The sequence below is a fragment of the Suricata suricatta genome, chromosome 1 (genome assembly GCF_006229205.1).
Source record: "Suricata suricatta isolate VVHF042 chromosome 1, meerkat_22Aug2017_6uvM2_HiC, whole genome shotgun sequence".
Classification (NCBI taxonomy): Eukaryota; Metazoa; Chordata; class Mammalia; order Carnivora; family Herpestidae; genus Suricata; species Suricata suricatta.
The window spans coordinates 91363622-91383999 of NC_043700.1; the positions used below are offsets into that span (position 1 = coordinate 91363622).

Genomic DNA, 20378 nt, shown 5'->3' on the forward strand with positions numbered 1-20378 from the left:
CGGTGACGTAAAGAGACGGGTGCCGTGGAGAGGCTGTGCTCGGCGCGCATGCGTGACAAGCTCTCCTTAACGCCTCGCTGGAGTGTCTTTAGGGCCTAGGAGCAGAAATGCTCCCGCGTCTTGCAGCAATACTAGGAAATGTTGGCGGTAAAGCTTTCAGAAAACCGGGTTCACTGTGGATAAGAGAGCTAGACTGAAAGATGAGACTTATAACTGGTAGGCTACTCAATTCACGGGCTGGAAAACTACTTCCATTTCTATAAAGGTTTTAAAACGACTTAAAAAGTTTAAACTTGACAAAACAGCACAGGAAAAAATCATTACTAGCTTAAAGACTCTACACCTTCGTGTTTACTCCATCCATTTTCATAACTGTAATGAATGTGTACAGTGCTTTAAGAAACTGAACTCTATTCTTTACTTTTGGTAAATTGCTGTTAATTATAATGTCGTTTGTATAGCAGCTTAACATTTAAGAGATCTCACACATTTTATCCAATGTATTGATCAGGATAGCTTTGTAAGATTGGAATGATCCACTTATTGCAGATGAGAAGATTGTGATAATCATTAAGGATTGATAATGAAATAATCCGCATAGATCCTTTGTTTATAAATGGAAAACTTTTACATTAATGGATATATTAAATTTACTTGTTTGTGTACTTGCAAACTAAAATACTAAAGTCAAATTTTTCCCTTCGTTTCTGGAAATCGTTCCTTAAAGGTTATATGTTATAATGCTTGAACAGTTGGTTCCAGAGTCCTGTCTTCCAAATAGACTTGCTTTGCTGTTGAATTTTTAGAAATTCATATATTGACTATCAATAGTGGGGTTTTAGCAGGGGGGTCAGGATGTTTCTCCTTTATATTGACTTAAAATTTTTTTTTAACATTTATTTATTATTGAGAAACAGAAAGAGGCAGCATGAGCAGGGGAGGGCCAGAGAGAAGGGGAGACACAGAATCCGAAGCAGGCCCCAGACTCTGAGCTGTCAGCACAGAGCCCAATGTGGGCTTGAAACCACAAACAGAGATCATGACCTGAGCTGAAGTTGGACGCTTAATTGACTGAGCCACCCAGGTGTCCCTTATATTGTCTTTTTTAAAAAGGCAATTTTTCTTTTGTTGTTGTTTTTTGTTTATTTTAATGGCAGTTATAGTTAACATACAGTGTCATATTAGTTTCAGATGTATAAGATAATGATTCAACAATTTCATACATCACCCATGGCTCATCATGACAAGTGCACTTCTTAATCCCCGTCACCAGTTTCGCCGATTCCCCGCCACTTCCCATATGGTAACCATTAGTTTCTTCTTTATAGTCAGTTTCTTGGTTTGTGTGTCTCTTTTTTTCCTTTGATCCTGTGCTTTTTTCTTAAATTCCACACATAAGGGGCACCTGGGTGGCTTAGTTGGTTAAGAATCTGACTCTTAAGCACCTGACTTGATTTTGGCTTAGGTCATGATCTCACATTGCTGAGTTTGAGTCCCACATCAGGCTCCGTGCTGGCAATGCAGAACCTGCTTGGGATTCTCCCTCTCTCCCTCTCTTTCTGCACCTCCCTTTTTCTCTCTCTCTCAATATAAATAAACTTAAAAAAAATTACACACACGAGTGAAATCATCTGGTATGTCTTTCTCTGACTGATTTATTTGGCCTAGCCTTATACTATCTAGTTCCATCCATGTCGTTGCAAATGGCAAGACTTCATTCTGTTCTATGGCTGAATAATATTCCATTATATATGTATATATACATATGTATGCTTGTGTATATATATATTTATATATGTATGTGTACACGTAGGCACATTTATATGTATATATACATATGTGTATATACACACACACACACACACAAACACAATGTTGGCTATTCTGGGTTTTTTGCCTCTCCACATAAATTTTAGAGATTTTGGTTTTAAATTTTGTTTATTTTTTAGTATAATCACACAATAATACTTTATTTTTTTTAATTTTTTTTAATGCTTTTATTTATTTTTGAGAGAGAGAGAGACAGTGTGAGCAGGGGAGGGTCAGAGGCAGAAGGAGTCACAGGATCTGAAGACAGGCTCCAGGCTCTGAGCCAGCGGTCAGCACAGAGCCTGACACGGGGCTTGAACCCACGAACCGTGGGATCATGACCTGAGCCGAAGTCGGACGCTTAACCAACTGAGCCGCCCAGGCGCCCCACACAATAATACTTTAGTATCAGATGTACAGCATAGTGATTCAACAGCTCTATACATTATGCTGTGTTCACCAGAAGTGTGTCACCATACAATGCTATTATATTATCGACATATTCCCTGTGCTGTGCCTTTTATTCTGTTACTTATTCAGTCCATAATTGGAAGCCTATATCTTTCATTCCCCTTTACCCATTTTACACATCCCTCATACTCCTCCCTTCTAGCAACCATCAGTTCTCTATATTTATGTGTCTGATTCTGCTTTTGACTCGGTTATTCATTTTGCATTCAAGATTCCACATTTAAGTGAAATCATTGTATTTGTCTTTTCTGATTTCACTTAGCATAATACTTCATATGTCTATCCATATTAGCGCAAATGGCAAGATCTCATCCTTTTTCGTCACTACATAATATTCCATTTGTGTGTGGGGGGTATTGAATACCCAAAAGGGGAATTACTAGATCATCTACTATTTCTCTTTTTAATTTTTTGAAGAACCTCCATACTGTTTTTTACAGTGATTATACCAATTTACATTCCCACCAACACACACAACAGTATGCCAGGGCTCCCTTTTCTCCACATCCTCATCAACATGTGTTATTTCTGTTCTTTTTGGTTCCAGCTGTTCTGACAGGTGCAGTTGGTATCTCATTATGGTTTTGATTTCCATTTCCCTAATGATTAGTGATTTGAACCTCTTTTCATGTGTTTTAGCCATCTGGATGTCTTAAAAAATTTTTTTTAATGTTTACTTTTGAGAGAGAGTGAGAGACAGAGTGTAAGCAGGGGAGGGGCAGAGAGAGAGAGAGGGAGACACAGAACTTGAAGCAGACTCCCGGTTCTGAGCTAGCTTTCAGCACAGAGCCCAACATAGGGCTTGAATTCACGAACCGTGAGATCATAACCTGAGCCAAAGTCGATGCTCAACTGACTGAGCCACCCAGGCACTCCTGGATGTCTTTTTTAGAAAAATGTTTCTGCAGGTTCTCTGCCCATTTTTATTAAGAGTGTGTGTGTGTGTGTGTGTGTGTGTGTGTGTGTATGTATAAGTTCTTCCATGTATTTTGGATATTAACCCCTTATCAGATATATCATTTGCAAATATCATCTCCCATTCAGGAGGTTACCTTTTTGTTTTGTTGTGGTTTTCTTTGCCGTGCAAAAGCTTTTTAGTTTGGTATAGTCCCAATAGTTTGTTTTTGTTTCCTTTGGCCCAGGAGACATATCTAGAAAGATGTTTCTATGGCTGGTGTCAAAGAAATTACTGCCTATGTTTTCTTCTAGAAATTCTATGGTTTCAGTCTCATATTTAGGTCTTTAATCCATTTTGAGTTTATTTCTGTGTATGGTATAAGAAAGCAGTTCAGTTTCATCAGTTTTATCCTTTTGCATGTGGCTGTCCAGTTTTCCCAGCACCATTTATTGAAGACTCTGTCTTCTTTCCATTGTATATTATTGCCTCCTTTGTCATAGATCAACTGACCATATAAGGATAGGGCTATTTGTGGATGCTCAGTTGTATTTCATTGATGTCTGTGTCTATTTTTCTCCAGTATCATATCTAGTACCATTTTCCAGCACCAAAAATGTTTTGATTATGATATCTTTGTAATCTCTCTTGAGATTTAGAATTGTGATGCCTCTAGCTTTTTTATTTTTTCTCAAGATTGCTTTGGCTATTTGGGGTCATTGGTGGTTCCACACAAATTTTAGTATTATTTATTCTAATAAATAATTCTGTGAAAAATGCTATTGGTATTTCAATAAAGATTGCATTGATTCTGTAGCTTGCTTTGGCTATATGGACATTTTAAGAACATTAGTTCTTCCATTCCATGAACATGGAATATTTTTCCATTTATTTGTGGTGTCTTCAATTTGTTTCATCAGTGTTTTATAGTTTTCAGAGTATAAGTCTTTCACCTTCTTGGTTAAGTTTATTCCTAGGTACTTTATTCTTTTGGTGCAGTTGTAAGTGGAATTGTTTTATTAATTTCTCTCTCTGCTTTTTAGTATATAGAAATGCAGCTGATTTCTGGGTATTAATTTTGCATCCTGCAAGTTTACTGGATTCATTTATTCTAATAATTCTTTTTTGGCAGAGTCTAGGTTTTTCTACATAAAGTGTCCTGTCATAGTAGCAGTTTAAGTTCTTCCTTACTGATATGGGATGCCTCCTCTTTTCCTTGTCCAATTGCTATGGCTAGGGCTTTCAGTACTTGGAGATGAAAGTGAAGAGAATGGCCATCCTTGTCTTGTAACTAATCTTAAAGGAAAATCCTTTTTTTTTTTTTTTTACCACTGAGTATAATGTTAGCTGTGGATTTTTTATATATGGTCCTTGTTATGTTGAGGTACATTTCCTCAAAACCCACTTTGCTGAGAATTTTTATAATGAATAGGTGTTGATTTTTTTTCAGATCCTTTTTGTGCATCTATTGAGATAACATGACTGTTTAATCCTTCAGTTTATTAATGTTTATCACATTGATTTGTGAATATTGAACCATCTTTGCAGCACAGGAGTAAATCCCACCTGAGCATTGTGAATGATCCTTTTAATGTATTGTTGAATGTGGTTTGGTAATATTTTGTAGAGGATTTTTACATCTGTGTTTATCAGGGATATTGAGCTGTGGTTTTCTTTTTTTGTAGTGTTTTGTATGGTTTTGGTATCAGGGTAATGTTAGCCTCATAGAATGTATTTGGGAACTTTTCTTCCTCTCTTATATTTTGGAATGGTTTGAGGAGAATAGGTATTGAATATTCTTAAATATTTGCAAGAATTCACTTGTGAATCCTTCTGGTCCTGGACTTAATATGTTTTGATAGTTTTTTGATTATTGCCTCAATTTTTGGTACTTATAATTGGTCTATTCAAATTTTCTATTTTTACCTGGCTCAGTTTTGGAAGATTGTGTGTTTCTAGGAATTTATCCATTTCTTCTAGGTTTTTCAGTTTGTTGGCACATTATTTTTCATGGTATTCTCTTAGAATCTTTTGTATTCCTATGGTATCAGTTGTTACTTCTTGCCTCCATTTCTTATTTTTTAAAGTTTACTTATTTATTTTGAGAGAGACAGAGATAGCATGAGTAGGGTAGGGACAGAGAGAGAGGGAAACAAAGAATCCCAGGCAGGCTCTGCAGATCAGCATAGAACCCATTTTTTCTCATGAAACCAAGAGATCATGACCTGAGCCAAAACCAAGAGTTGGGTGCTTAACAGCCATCCAGGTGCCACTGCATTTCTGATTTAATTTATTTTTATTCTTTCTCTCCTTTTTTTCTTGATGAGTCTATCAATCGGTTGTCAATTTTGTTTATCTTTTCAAAGAACTAGCTCTTGGTTTCATTGATTTTTTTCTTTCTTTTTAAAAATTATTTATGTATTTATTTATTGCATATGTCATTTATGTTTGGTCAGGTCTTTATTATGTCCTTTTTTCAACAGATCTTGGGAATTATTTATTCTTCTCCTACTTCCCTAAGGTGTAAGGTTAAATTGTTTTTTTTTTTAAATTTTATCTTGTTTTCTTGAATTAAGTTTGTATTGCTATGCAATTCCCTCTTAGAACTGCTTTAGCTATGTTCCCAGAGATTTTGAACCATTGTGTTTTCATTTTTATGTTTATGCATTTTTTTAGTTCTTTGATTTCTTCATTGGCCCATTCACTGTCGTATCAGGCTGATTAGTCTGCACGTTTGTGTTTTTTCCATTTTTTTCTATGATTCATTTTCAGTTTCCTACTGTTGTAGTTGGAAAAGATGCATGGTATCATTTCATTCTTCATAAGTTTATTGAGATATGTCTTCTGGCCTAATATGTAATCTGTCCTGGAGAATGTTCCATGTGCACTTGGAAAGAATGTGTATTGTATTCTTTTTGGATATTATGTCCATCTGGTCCAATGTATAATTCAAAGACATTTTTTTCCAGATTGATTTTTCTGCCTGGATAATCTATCCAATGGTAAGTGGATTGTTAAAGTCCCATTATAGTATTACCACCAATTTCTCCCTTTATCCCATTAATATTTGCTTTATGTATCGGGTGCATAGATTTTTACATTTGCTCTATCTTCTCATTGGATTGATCATTTTATCATTATATAATGTCCTTTTGTGTCTTGTTACATTGTTTTTTAAAGTCTGTTTTGTCTGGTATAAGTATTGCCACCATGGCTTATTTTTGCCTTCCATTTGTATAGTGAGTGCTTTTCCATCACATTTCCTTTATCCATTCATCAGCTGATGGAAATTTGGATTCTTCCCATACTTTGGCTATTGTCAAGAGCACTGCTATAAACATTGGGGTGCATGTGCCCCTTTGAAACAGCACACCTGTATCCTTCATATAAATACTTATAGTGGAATTTCTGGGTTGTAAGATAGTTCTATTTTTAACTTTTCGAGGAACCTCCATACTGTTTTTTCAGAGTGGCTGTACCAGTTTGCATTCCCACCAGCCATGCAAAAGAGTTCCTCTTTCTCTATATCTTTGCCAACATCTGTTGTTTCCTGAGTTGTTCTTTATTTAGCCATTCTGACAGGTTATGAAGTGGTTTCAATTTGTATTTCCCTGATGATAAATGATGTTGAACATATTTTCATGTGTCTGTTGGCCATCTGGATGTCTTCTTTGGAGATGTGTCTATTCATATCTTTTTCCCATTTCTTCACTGGATTATTTGGTTTTGGGGTGTTGATTTTGATAGGTTCTTTATAGATTTTGGATACTATATTGGTTAGTAAACCCTTTATCTGAGATGTCATTTGCAACTATCTTCTCCCATTCCATTAATTGCCTTTTACTTTTGCTGATTGTTTACTCTGTTGTGCAGAAGCTCTTGATGAGGTTCCAATAGTTCATTTTTGCTTTGGTTTCCCTGGCCTCTGGAGACATGTCAAATAAGATGTTGCTGTGGCTGAGGTCAAAGAGGTTTTTGTCTGTTTTCGCCTCTAGGATTCTGATGGCTTCCTGTCTTACATTTAGGTCTTTCATTCAATTTGAATTTGTTTTTTGTGTATGGTGAAAGATAGTGGTCCAGATTTAATCTTTTGCATGTCACTGCCCAGTTTGCTGGACACCATTTCCTGAAGAGACTGTCTTTATTCCATTGGATATTCTTTCCTGCTTTGTCAAAATTTAGTTAGCCATACATGTGTGTCCATTTCTGGGTTCTCTATTATGTCCCATTGATCTATATATCTGTTTTTGTGCCAGCACCGTATTGTCTTGATGATTACAACTTTGTAATATGGCTTGAAGTCCGGAATTGTGATGCCTTCAGCTTTGGTTTCCTTTTTCAGGATTGCTTTGGCTATTCAGGCTCTTTTCTGGTTCCATACAAATTTTAGGATTGTTTGTTCCAGCTCTGTGAAAAATGCTGGTGTTATCTTGATAGGGATTACACTGAATATGTAGATTGCTTTGAGTAGTATTGACATTTTAACAATGTTTGTTATTCCAATCCATGAGCATGGAATGTTTTTCCTTTTTTTTTTTTCTGTCTTCTTTACTTTCTTTCATAAGCTTTCTATAGTTTTCAGAATATAGGGTTTTCACCTCTTTGATTACATTTATTCCTAGGTATTCTATGGTTTTTTGGTGCAATTGTAAATAGGATCGATTCTTTGATTTCTTTTTCTGCTGCTTCATTATTGCTGTCTAGAAATGCAACTGATTTCTGCATATTGATTTTATATCCTACTACTTTGCTGAATTCATGGATCAGTTCTAGCAGCTTTTTGGTGGAATCTTTTGGGTTTTCCACATAGAGTATCTGTGAGGAGTGAAAGTTTGACTTCCTCCTTGCCAATTTGGATGCATTTTATTTCTTTGTGTTGTTTGATTGCTGAGACTAGGACTCCCAACACTACGTTGAACAGCAGTGGTGAGAGTGGACATCCTTGTCATGTTCCTAACCTTAGGGGGAAAGCTCTCAGTTTTTCCTGATTGAGGATGGTATCAGCGGTGGGCATTTTGTATATGGCTTTTGTGATCTTGAGGTATGAGCCATCTATCCCTACTTTCTTGAGGGTTTTTTTTTTTTTAATCAAGGATGATGCTGTATTTTGTCAAATGCTTTCTCTGCACCTATTGAGAGGATCATGTGGTTCTTATCCTTTTATTAATGTGATATATCCCATTGATTGATTTGCAGATTTTGAACCAGCCCTACATCCCAGGAATAAGTCCCAGTTGATCATGGTGAATAATTCTTTTAATGCATTGTTAGATCTGGTTTGCTAGTATCTTGTTAAGTATTTTTGCATTCTTTTCACCAGGGAAATTGTTCAGTAGTTCTCCTTTTTAGTGGGATCTTTGTCTGGGTGTGGCATCAAGGTAATGCTGGCCTTATAGAATGAGTTTGAAGTTTTCCTTCCATTTATATATTTCAGAATAGCTTCAAACAAATAGGTTTTAACTCTTCTTTAAATGTTTGGTAGAATTCCCTTGGAAAGACATTGGCTCCAGACTCTTGTTTGTTGGGAGATTTTTGATTACTGATTCAATTTCTTCACTGGTTATGGTTCTGTTCAAATTTTCTATTTTTTGTTTCCATTTTGGTATTTTATATGTTTCTAATAATTTGTGCATTTCTTCCATATTGCCCAATTTGTTGGCCTATATTGGTCATAATATTCTCTTTTATTTTTTGTATTTCTGTGGTTTTGGTTGTGATCTCTCTTCTTTCATTCATGATTTCATTTATTTGAGTCCTTTCCTTTCTCTTTTTGATCAGTCTGGCTAGGGGGTTATCAATTTTGTTAATTCTTTTAAAGAACCAGCTCCTGCTTTTATTGATCTGTTGTACTGTTGTTGTTTTAATTTTAATATCATTGATTTCTGCTCTAATGTTTATTATTTCCCTTCTTCTACTGGGTTTGGGCTTTATTTGCTGTTCTTTTTCTCTTTTTGGTGTAAAGTTAGTTTGTGTATTTTGACCTTCCTTCCTTCTTTAGGAAGGCCTGGATTGCTATGCACTTCTCCTTATGACCACCTTTGCTGCATCCCAGAGGTTTTGGGCTGTTCGTGTTTTCATTTTCATTGGCTTACATGTACTTTTTAATTTCCTCTTTAATTTCTTGGTTAAGCCATTCATTCTTTAGTAGGATGTTCTTTAACCTCTAAGTATTCATGGTTCAAGTTTTTAGGGTTGTGGCCTGAAAATATGCAAGTTATGATCTTGATCTTTTTGTACTTGTTGAAGGCCAATTTTTGTCCCAATGTGTAATCTGTTCTGGAGAATGTTCCATGTGCACTTCAGGAAAATATATATTCTTTTGCATTAGAATGAAATGTTCTGAATATACCTGTTAAGTCAATCTGCTCCAGTGTGTCATTTAAAGCCATTGTTTCCTTGTTGATTTTCTGCTTAGAGGATCTGTTCATTGGGTTGCTGAAGTCCTCTACTATTATGGTATTATTGCCAATGAGTTTCTTTATGTTTGTGGTTAATTGATTTATATATTTGAGTGCTACCACAATGCAAGCATAAACATTCAGAATTGTTAGCTCTTCATGATAGATATACCCCTTAATTATGATATAATATCCTTCTTCATCTCTTGTTACAGTCTTTATTTTAAAATCTAGTTCATTTGATATAAGTATGGCTACTCCAGCTCAGCTTTCTTTTGATGACGATTAGTGTGGTAGATGGTCTTCATCCCCTTACTTTCAATCTGCAGGTGTCTTTAGGTCTAAAATGGGTCTCTTGTAAAAGCAGTGTACAAATGGGTTTTGTTTTCTTATCCATTCTGATACCTTATATCTTTTGATTGGAGCATTTAGTCCATTGACATTTAGAGTGAGTACTGAAAGATACAAATTTAGTGCCATTTGTTCCCCATAGAGTTAGAGTCTCTGGTGTTGTTCTCTGGTCCCTTCTTTGTGGCTTTGGGTCTGTTTTGTTTTGTTTCATCTTTTCTCCACTCAAAGAATCCTCCTTAAAATTTCTTGTAGGGGGGTGCCTGGGTGGTTTAGTTGGCTAAGCATCCAACTTTGGCTCAGGTCATGATTTCACAGTTCATGGGTTCAAGGCCCACATTGGGGTCTGTGCTCACAGCTCAGAGCCTGAAGCATCTTTGGATTCTGTGTTATTCCTCATTCTCTGCCCTCCCTCACTTGCACTCTTTCTCTTTCTTGAGAATAAACATTAAAAAACATAAATAAATAAAATTTCTCACATTGCTCGTTTAATGGTCACGAACTCCTTTAGTTTTTGTTTGTCTGGGAAACTCATTATCTCTCTATTTTGAATGACAGCCTTTCTGAATAAAGAATTCTTGGGTGTGTAATTTTCTGATTCAGCACATTGAATGTATCCTGCCATTCCATTCTGGCTTGCCAGTTTTCTATGGATAGGTCTGCTGTGAACCTTATCTGTCTTACCTTAAGGACATTTTCCCCTGGCTGCTTTCATAGTTGTTTCTTTTTCTATGTATTTTGTGAATTTGACTATGATATACCTTGGTGATGGTTGATTTTTGTTGAATCTAATGGGAGTTCTCTGTGCTCCTTGGATCTTGATATCTGTGTCCTTCCCCAGATTAGGAAAACTTTCTGCTATAATTTGGTTCCATAAACCTTCTGCCCCTTTTTCTTTCTCTTCATCTTCTGGGATTTCTATGATTTGGATGTTATTCCTTTTTAATAAGTCACTGAGTTCTCTAAATTTGTATAGGGCTCTTTTGCCTTTGTTTTGCTTTTCTTTTTGCTTCATTATTCTCCATAATTTTGTCTTCTCTATCGCTGATTGGCCTCTGCTTCATCCATCCTTGCTGTCGTAGCATCCATTTGAAATTGTATCTCAGTTATAGCCTTTTAAATTTTATCCTGACTACATTTTACTTCTTTTATCTCCCCAGGAAGGGATTCTATCCTTTTATTCAATCCTGGCTCTTATTATTATCGTGGTTCTAAATTTTAGTTCATACATCTTGTTTATATTTGTGTTGATTAAGCCCTGGCTGTGATTTCTTCCTGTTCCTTCTTTTGGGGTGAGTACTTTTGTTTTATCATTTTGGAGGAAGAAAAAAATAATAAAATAAAAAATAAAAAATTACAAATCACAAGAAAAAAAGTTAAAGAAAAGAAGCTAGATCCTAGGTATGTTTGGTCTACTTGTTGAAAGAAGCTTGACTGAATAGACAGAAAAGGGGGAAAAGAAAAGCATAAAAGGGAAGAAAAAGTTTAAAAACTTAAAAATATATAGAATAAAATAGAATACAGTGGAATAAAGAAAAGGAAATGAAAAATTATAAATATATTAAGATGCAATATCAATTTTTAACAATTTTTTAAAAAATTGGGATGCCTGGGTGGCTCAGTTGGTTAAGTGTCTGACTTTAGGTAAGGTCATGATCTTGTGGTTTGTGAGTTCAAGCCCCTGTGCTGACAGGTCAGAGCCTGGAGCCTACTTTGGGTTCTGTGTCTCCCTCTCTCTCTTTGCCCCTCCCCTGCATGCATGCATGCTCGCTCGCTCTCGCTCGCTCTCTCTCTCTCTCTCTCTCTCTTTCTCTCAAAATAATAAACATTAAAAAAGTTTTAAATTAAAACATCTTTTGGAAAAAATAAAAATAAAGCTTTCTATATCCAAGAAAATGGAAAAGAAATTTAAAGACAGAAACAAAAAACAGAAACAAACCCCCCCTAAAACCTAATAAATGAACCAGCAAACAGCATAAAACCTGAATAAAGTTACGTCCAGTTTCCCCTAGAAGTCAACCTGTGAAGCACTCTGTAGTCCATATACTAAACAGGTGGTGGGACTTGTGCTCATCTTCTAGGCGATGTGCTTGGAGGGTGCATTTGGGTGGGCTTGTTGTAATGGCTCCATTATCCACTTGGTGGTTCTTCTTAGCTTACTGGTGTGGATCAGTGTGGTGTGCATGCGTGCACACGTGTGTGGTGTAAATGGCTTCATTAATGTCCCTAGTCTCTGGCACAGGAACTTTGCTTTCTTACCTAGACTCATTCAAGTCCCTGCCCTTTGTCTCAGGCTTCCATCCACTCCCCACCTCTACTCAGTCCATGTTCAAGGCATCCACCTGCCATTTGGCACCTCCCTCCAGAGTTTTATCTCAGATGGGATTGTGTTTCAAAACCCCACACTTCAGAGACCCCTGCAGCTTGGACCCATGCCAACTCTCTGGGAGGTCTCGCTGAGCAATGGCCAGTGCTGGCTTCCCACAGAAAATGTTTGTGTGATTGTGCTGCAGCAGAGGTTCAGAGATTGTGTCAAATCAGAACACAACCAGCACCAGGTTTCACCATACTCTGGCATCTTTGTCTTAGTACCAGCAAGCGTGGCTGCTCTCTGGGGTCTACTGGGACCGTTGCCTGTGGGAAGGCCATATTCTCTCCACCAAATTCACTACATGCAGGGGAACCACTTCTCCCCATGTGCCACATGGATCCATCAAGCTCTGCTGCCTGCTTCTGGGAATTCACCCTGTTTCCTCCCCAGGGCACTGCAAGGCACTGAGCTCCAGAACTTTGGACTGCACTCCATTTTTTACAGAATCCTGATGGTATTGAAACCCTCTTCTTTCTTACTGTCGTTGTTTTTGGGGACAGATTTTTTGTTCCGTCCCGTGTGTTTTCACTCTTTCTTTTTCTTTCTCTCCAGCTGCTTTTGGGGAAGTGTTTTCCCTGTACTTTCCTGTCCTCTCCTCTTTCCACAACAATAGCTCCCTACTCTCCGTGGCTTTTCTCTCTCCCAATTCACCTGTCCACCCTGTGTACCTGCTGAATTCTGTGGCTTTAGTTATATAGATTGTTGTGTTAGCCTCAGATCAGTTTCCTAGGTGTACAAAATGGTTTGGTGCTCATCTAGCTGTGTTTCAGGGATGAGACAAGCTGAGAGTCTCCATGCTGCTTTGCCATCTTCCAAATACAATCTATGCTTTGTATTCTCTTGTGTGATACGCCTATTGCTACCTCTGCTTTTTTTTTTTGTTTGTTTCCATTCAGATGGTAAACATTTTTCCATCCCTTCACTTTCAATTTACGTGTCGTTAGGTCCGAAATGAATCTCTTGCAGGTAGCATATAGGAAGGTATTGCTTTTTTATCCATTCACTTACTCTCTATTTTTGATTGGAGCCTTTAGTCCATTTACATTCAAACTAATTATTGATAGGTTAGTACTTATTCCCATTTTGTTACTTGTTTTTGTAGTTCTCTGTCCCCTCCTTCTCTTGCTCTCCTTTCTCATGGTTTGCTGGCTTTCTGTAGTGAGCTGCTTTGATTTATTTCTTTTTGTTTTTTGTGTATCTGTTACAGGTTTTTGATTTGTGGTTACCATTAGGCTCATACATAACATCTTATGTGTATAGTACACTTTATTAAGTTCACGGTCCCTTGAGTTTGAACCCATTTAAAAGCATTAAATTTTAATTTTTACTCACCCATGTTTTATGTATATGATGTCATGTTTTACATCCTTTTACTTTGTAATCCATTGACTGATTAAAAAAAACCTTTTTACCTGTTTATTTATTTTGAGAGAAAGACACAGAGTGTGAGCAGGGGAGGGGCAGAGAGAGAGGGAGACACAGAATCTGAAGCAGGCTCCAGGCTCTGAGCTGTCAGCACAGAGCTTGATGTGGGACTCGAACCCACAAGCTTCAGATGCTTCACTGACTGAGCCAGCCGGGTGCCCCTCCCTTGACTGATATTTATAGATATAATTGATTTTATTGCTTTAATCTCTGTATTGGTTTTATAATGATTACTCTATTACTTTTATTTATATTTACCTATGAGATTTTTTTCTTCTGTACTTTTCTTACTCCTGATTATGGTATTTTCTTTTTCTGCTCAAGGAATTACTTTTAATGTTTTTTGTAAGTCTGGTTTATGTTGATTAACTCCTTTAATCTCCGTTTTTCTAGGAAATCCTTTATCTCTCCTCCTATTCTGAATAGTATCTTTTCTGGGTAAAGCATTTTTGCTTGCAGGTTTTTTTTTCTTTCAGTACTTTGAATATATTATGTCCCTCCCATCGCTTCTCAGCCTTGTGGCTAAGATCAAATGTAGTATCTGTTCTTATCAATTTAATATTATGTCCCTGCCTTTGGCTTCTAAATTTTCTGCTAAAAAATCTGCTGTGAGCCCTATAGACTTTCCCTTATATGTAATTGGTTTCTTTTTTCTTGGTGCTTTTAAAATCTCTGTTTATCACTTTTATGCCTTTTTAATTACTCTATATCTTGATGTGAATCTTCTTGGTACTTTTGTTTTCTGAGAAACTGTCTCTCTCTCTCTTTCTCTCTCTATTCTGAATTGTAGCCTTACTGGATAGAGTATTCTTAGCTGCAGGTATTTTTCTTTCAGCACTATGAATATATCATGCTACTCCCTTCTGGCCTGCAACGTTTATGCTAAAAAAATCAGCTGATGTCTTTATTGGGTTTCCCACATATGTAACTGCCTTCTTTTGTTGCTTTTAAAATGCTCTCTTTATCACTACTTTTCCATTATAAGTACTATGTGTCTTGGTATGGACTTCTTTGGGTTGATTTTGTTGGGGACCCTCTGTGCCTCCTGGATCTGGATATGTTTCCTTTCCCAGAATTGGGAAGTTTTCAGCTACTATTTCTTTAAATAAAATTTCTGCCCTTCTCTCTCTTCTGGGATCCCTATTATGCAAATATTATTGTGCTTCATGGTGTTGCTGAGTTCACTAAGTCTATTTTTATTATTTCTTTTCTCTTTCTCTCCTATTCAGCTTTACTGCTTTCTGATACTCTGCCCTTGAGATTGTTGTTCTTCTGCTTCCTCTGGTGCACTATTCCTTCTAGCATATTTTTAATTGCAGTCATTGAGTTCTTTCTCTCTGATTTTTTTTTTCTGTTTTCTATTTCTTTCTTGTGGGGCTCAGTGAAGTTTTCCACTCTTCTCTCACGTCCAGTGAGTATCTTTATGATCATTGAATTCTCTATGAGACTTGTTATGTATGTCCATTTTGTTTAGCTCAACTGCTGTGATTTTGTCCTGTTATTTCATTTGGGATATATTCCTCTCTCTCTCCTCATTGTCTAAATATCTGTGTGAGTTTGTATGTGCTAGTAACGTTAGCTATGTCTCCTTTGCTTATACATAATAGACTTATGAAGGGGAGGTCCTCTAGTGTCCTGCAGTGCACTGTCCCCTGTACGTCAGACCTTGGTGCTGCATCAGTGTCTCCTCTGTTTCATGCACCCGACTGTTGTGGGCAAGCCATATTTATCTTTGGTGGTTTTCTTTGCCTGTTGTGGTCAGTGTTTGGTCTCGATGCTGTTAGTGAGCCATTCTGGGGCAGCCTGGGGCTTGAGTTGAGAAAGGTCACATATCTTCCAGAGATTCAGTAGTGCTGAAGGGTAGGGCACTTTCAAAGGACTTTTTGTCCTTTGAAAAGCTTTTGTTGGTGCGTGGGTCTACAGTCAGACCAGATGTCTGTCCTCAGCCCATTGCTGAGGCTGCATTTGGATTATTGTTTGTGATTATCTTTCTTTCTCCCTGGGGCAAGAGTCAGTTTCGAGTGGTGTTGGCCCTTTCAGGGCTGTTTGCAAACTGCCATGTTTGTGGCACTGCTTTGGATGGGCTCTAGCCAAAGGTGTATTAGAGAGGGCAAGTCTACAGGACAATGTGGGTGTAGTGTGTGTGACGTTAGCAAAGTTTGTGCAGATCTGCTCTGGGAGGGGACCTGGAGCCACTTAGAAATTTCCTGTCTCAGGGCAGGATTGGGCAAGTCCACAGGAGTGTCCAGTGCAGAGCACACAGTATCAGCAAGGTCCACTCTGGTCTTCTGTGGAAGGAGGCTTGCATCCAATTGGGAAAACTCCTGCCCAGGCTGGTCAGGTTGGAATGGGCAGATCCATAGAAGTGCATGTGGGGGTGTGGATGCGCTGTTAGAAAGTTAAGTGGAGAGTATTGATGCTGTGCTCGTTCTCCATGTATGTAGGCTAGGGGACAGTGGAGGGAAATGGAACCCAACATTTTGTTTGTGGAGAAGTCTCCCAAAGATCCCTGCCCCTCCAGCACAGGCTCTGAGGTTAGTAAACAAATCTCTCTCCTGTATACCCCAGGCATTTTTCAAACTGCTGCTTCTATGCTATACCTCTGTGGGGCTGTTGTGCTGTCTCTTTTAAGGGAAAGGACTGAATTTCCTCCCTCCAACTGGTTTTCCCTGGGTCAAGCCTGCCGATTTTGAAGTTCCAAGTGTTAAGCTCTACTGATCATTAAAACTCCCCAAATTTGGCCCCTCAGTTTTTCAAAACCAAGTGTTATGGGGATTCATCTTTCACTTGTAGGATCCCTGTGCCTAGGGTGCCTGAGGTGAAGATCTTCTCTCCCTTTTTTGTGCCCCTGGCATCTCTCCCTCCCGTGGATAGCCCCATGGTGGTACCCTCTTCTATATAGACTTTTTCCTACATTTAGCTGTTGAGAGTCTGTTCTGCTAGTTTTCTGGTCATTTTCTGGGTTATTTACACTGATCTGGGTGTTATCTAGTTGTCTCCATGGGATGAGGTGAGCCTGGGATCCTGGTACTCCACTATCTTTCTCAGAATCAAAACTAAGTCTTTAATCTACCTGAATTTGATTATATTGTCAATTAGAAGTTTAGTTCTATATTTTCCCCCATGTGGACACCAACTACCTTTTATTTGCCCAGTGTTCTATAGTGCCCTCAAATGGCCGTTTTGTGGTCCCTTGAGTCCATTCCATTGCATTCCTGCAGCAATATTATACTGTCTTAACAGTAATAGCTTGATACCTTTTATACATCTTGATAAGATGCTATAGCCGATCCCCTTAATTTATTTTTCTTTAAGAATATCATAGCAATTCTTGGTCATTTGCATTTCAATATAAATATTACTTGTCATTCTCTAAAAGATACCTGTTGAGATTTTGATGAGACTCAAATTGCTTTGAAATTGGAATTATGTTGAATCTATATGTCAATTTTGGGAAAACTGTCACTAATGAATATCAAGTCTTCCAATCTATGAACATATTTTTCTTCATTCATTTAAGTCTGTTTGAATGTGTCAGTAATGTTTAACAATTTTCCTATCTTGGATAGAAATTATGTGTCTTGTGTAGAGTTAAAATATTTGTTAAGTTATATTTTATTTTCCTCAAAATAATTTCTAATGCCTTTATTTTGAGAGGAGGGGAGGGGCAGAGAGAGGCTCTGAAGCAGGCTCCAGGCTCTGAGCTGTCAGCACAGAACCTGACGCGGGGCTCAAACCCACAAACCGTGAGATCATGACCTGAGCTTCAAAGTTGGATGCTTAACCGACTGAGCCACCCAGGCGCCTCAACTAATATTTTAAAACTTGTTCCTTTTATAAGCTTATTTTTCTTTGCTATTGGTATATAGAATGATAATTCATATATAAACTACATATAGAATTTATATATATAGTTCTATGTCTAGCAAACTTGCTAAATTCTCATGTTAATTCTTTGTTTTCTTATAGTTTATTGCCAAGTTGGTTTTCATATAACACCCATTGCCCCTCCCTACAAGTGCCTTCCTCCATGACCATCCTACCCTTCACCTTTCCCCTTCCCTCTTCAGCCCTCAGTTTGTTTTCAGTATTCAAGAGTCTCTCATGATTTGCCTCCCTCTCACTCCCTAACTTTTCCCCTCTCTTCCCCTCCTCATGGTTCCCTGTTAGGTTTACTTCTGTTAGACCAATAAGTGAAAACATATGGTATCTGTCCTTCTCTGCCTGACTTATTTTGCTTAGCATGACACCCTCGAAGTCCATCCACTTTCCTACAAATGGCCAAATTACATTCTTTCTCATTGCCATGTAACATTCCATTGTATGTGTATGTATACACACACACACACACACACACACACACACACACACACACACACACATACACACACACCCCACATCTTCTTTATCCTTGCATCAGTTGATGGACATTTAGGCTCTTTCCATGATTTAGTGCTTATTGAAAGTGCCACTATGAATACTGGGGTACATATGCCCCTATGCATCAACACTCCTTTATCCCTTGGGTAAATCGCTAGCAGTGCTATTGCTGGGTCATAGGGGAGTTCTACTGATAGTTTTTGGAGGAACCTCCACACTGTTTTCCAGAGCAGCTGTACCAGTTTACATTCCCACCAACAGTGTAAGAGGGTGCCCGTTTCTCTATATCCTCACCAGCATCTATAATCTCTTGATTTGTTCATTTTAGCCACTCTGACTGGCATGAGGTGGTATCTCAGTGTGGTTTTGATTTGTATTTCCCTGATAATGAGTAGTATTGAGCATCGTTTCATGTGTCTGTAGGACATCTGGATGTCCTCTTTGGAGAATTATCTATTCATGTCTTCTGCCCATTTCTTCACTGGGTTATTTGTTTTTTGGGTGTGGAGTTTGGTGAGTTCCTTGTAGATTTTGGTTACTAGCCCTTTATACAGTATGTCATTTGTAACCATCTTTTCCCATTTTGTCAGTTGTCTATTAGTTTTTTTGGTTGTTTCCTTTGCATTGCAGAAGATTTTTATCTTGATGAGGTCCCAATAGTTCATTTTTGTTCTTGATTCCCTTGCCTTTAGGGATATGTCGAGTAGGAAATTGCTTCAGTTGAGGTCAAGGAAGCTATTTTCTGCTTTCTCCTCGAGGGTTTGATGGTTTCCTGTCTCACATTCAGGTACTTTATCCATTTTGAGTTAATTTTTGTGTATGGTGTAAGAGAGTGGTCTAGTTTCATTCTTCTGCGTGTTGCTGTCCAGGTCTCCCAGCACCACCTGTGAAAGAGGCAGTCTTTTTTCCATCGGATACTCTTTCCTGCTTTGTCAATGGCCATACATTTGTGGGTTCAATTCTGGGCTTTCTATTCTATTCCATTGGTCTATGTGTCTGTTTCTGTGTGAGTATCATACTGTCTCGATGATGACAGCTTTGTAAGTAGAGGCTAAAGTCTGGGATTGTGATGCCTGATGCCTCCTGTTTTGGTTTTATTCTTCAATACTACTTTCGTTATTCAGGGTTTTTTTTTGTGGTTCTATATATATTTTAGGATTGTTTGTTCTAGCTTTGAGAAGAATGCTGGTGCGATTTTGATTGAAGTTGCATTGAATGTGTAGATTGCTTTGGGTAATAATGACATTTTCACAATGTTTATTCTTCCGATCCATGAGCATGGAATGTATTTTTATTTCTTTGTGTCTTCTTCAGTTTCTTTCATAAGCTTTCTATAGTTTTCATCATACAGGTCTTTTTCATCTTTGGTTAGGTTTATTCCTAGGTGTTTTATGGGTTTTTTGTGTGTGTGCAATTGTGAATGGGATTCTTTTCTTGATTTCTCTTTCTGTTGCTTCATTATTGGTGTATTAAAATGCAACCGATTTCTGTACATTGATTTTGTAGCCTGTGACTTTGGTGAATCATGGATCAGTTCTGGTGGAGTCGATCGGGTTTTTCATGTAGAGTATCGTGTCATCTGTGAAAAGTGGAAGTTTGACTTCTTCTTTGCCAATGCTGATGCCTTTTATTTCCTTTTGTTGTCTGATTGCTGATGCTAGGACTTCCAGCACTATGTTAAACAATAGTGGTGAGAGTGGACATCCCTGTCGTGTTCCTGATCTCAGGGGGAAAGCTCTCAATTTTTCCCCATTGAGGATGATATTAGCTGTGGGCTTTTCATAAATTGCTTTTATAACATTTAAGTAAGTTCCTTCTATCTTGACTTTCTCAAGGGTTTTCATTTAGAAAGAATGCTGTATTTTGTCAAATGCTTTTTCTGCATCTATTGACAGGGTCATATGGTTTTTATCTTTTCTGTTGTTAATATGATGTATCACATTGATGGATTTGCGAATATTGAACCAGCCCTGTAACCCAGGAATGAATCCCACTTGATCATAATGATTAATTCTTTTTATATGCTGTTGAATTCGATTTGCTACTGTCTTGTTGAGTATTTTTGCATCTGTATTCATTAAGGATATTGGCCTGTAGCTCTCTTTTTTTGTTGGCTTATCTGCCTGGTTTGGGAATCAAAGTGATGTTGCATTCATAGAATGAGTTTGGAAGTTTTCCTTCTGTTTCTATTTTTTGGAATAGCTTGAGAAGAATGGGTATTAGCTCTGCTTTAAATGTCTGGTAGAATTCCCCTGGGAAGCCATCTGGCCCTGGGCTTTTA

The 20378-nt window shown here is 37.7% G+C and overlaps 1 long non-coding RNA gene and 1 pseudogene across 1 annotated transcript in view; both read left to right on the forward strand.

Annotated features, from left to right (window-relative positions):
- The first annotated feature begins 70 nt into the window (after positions 1 to 70).
- The window catches only part of LOC115293381, a 48227-nt gene continuing 27919 nt past the window's right edge, over positions 71 to 20378 (forward strand). Inside the window, exon 1 of the long non-coding RNA XR_003909502.1 lies at positions 71 to 216. This is a non-coding gene — a long non-coding RNA (uncharacterized LOC115293381). The remainder of the gene's footprint in view (positions 217 to 20378) is intronic.
- Positions 14220 to 14335, forward strand: LOC115302797 (annotated as a pseudogene).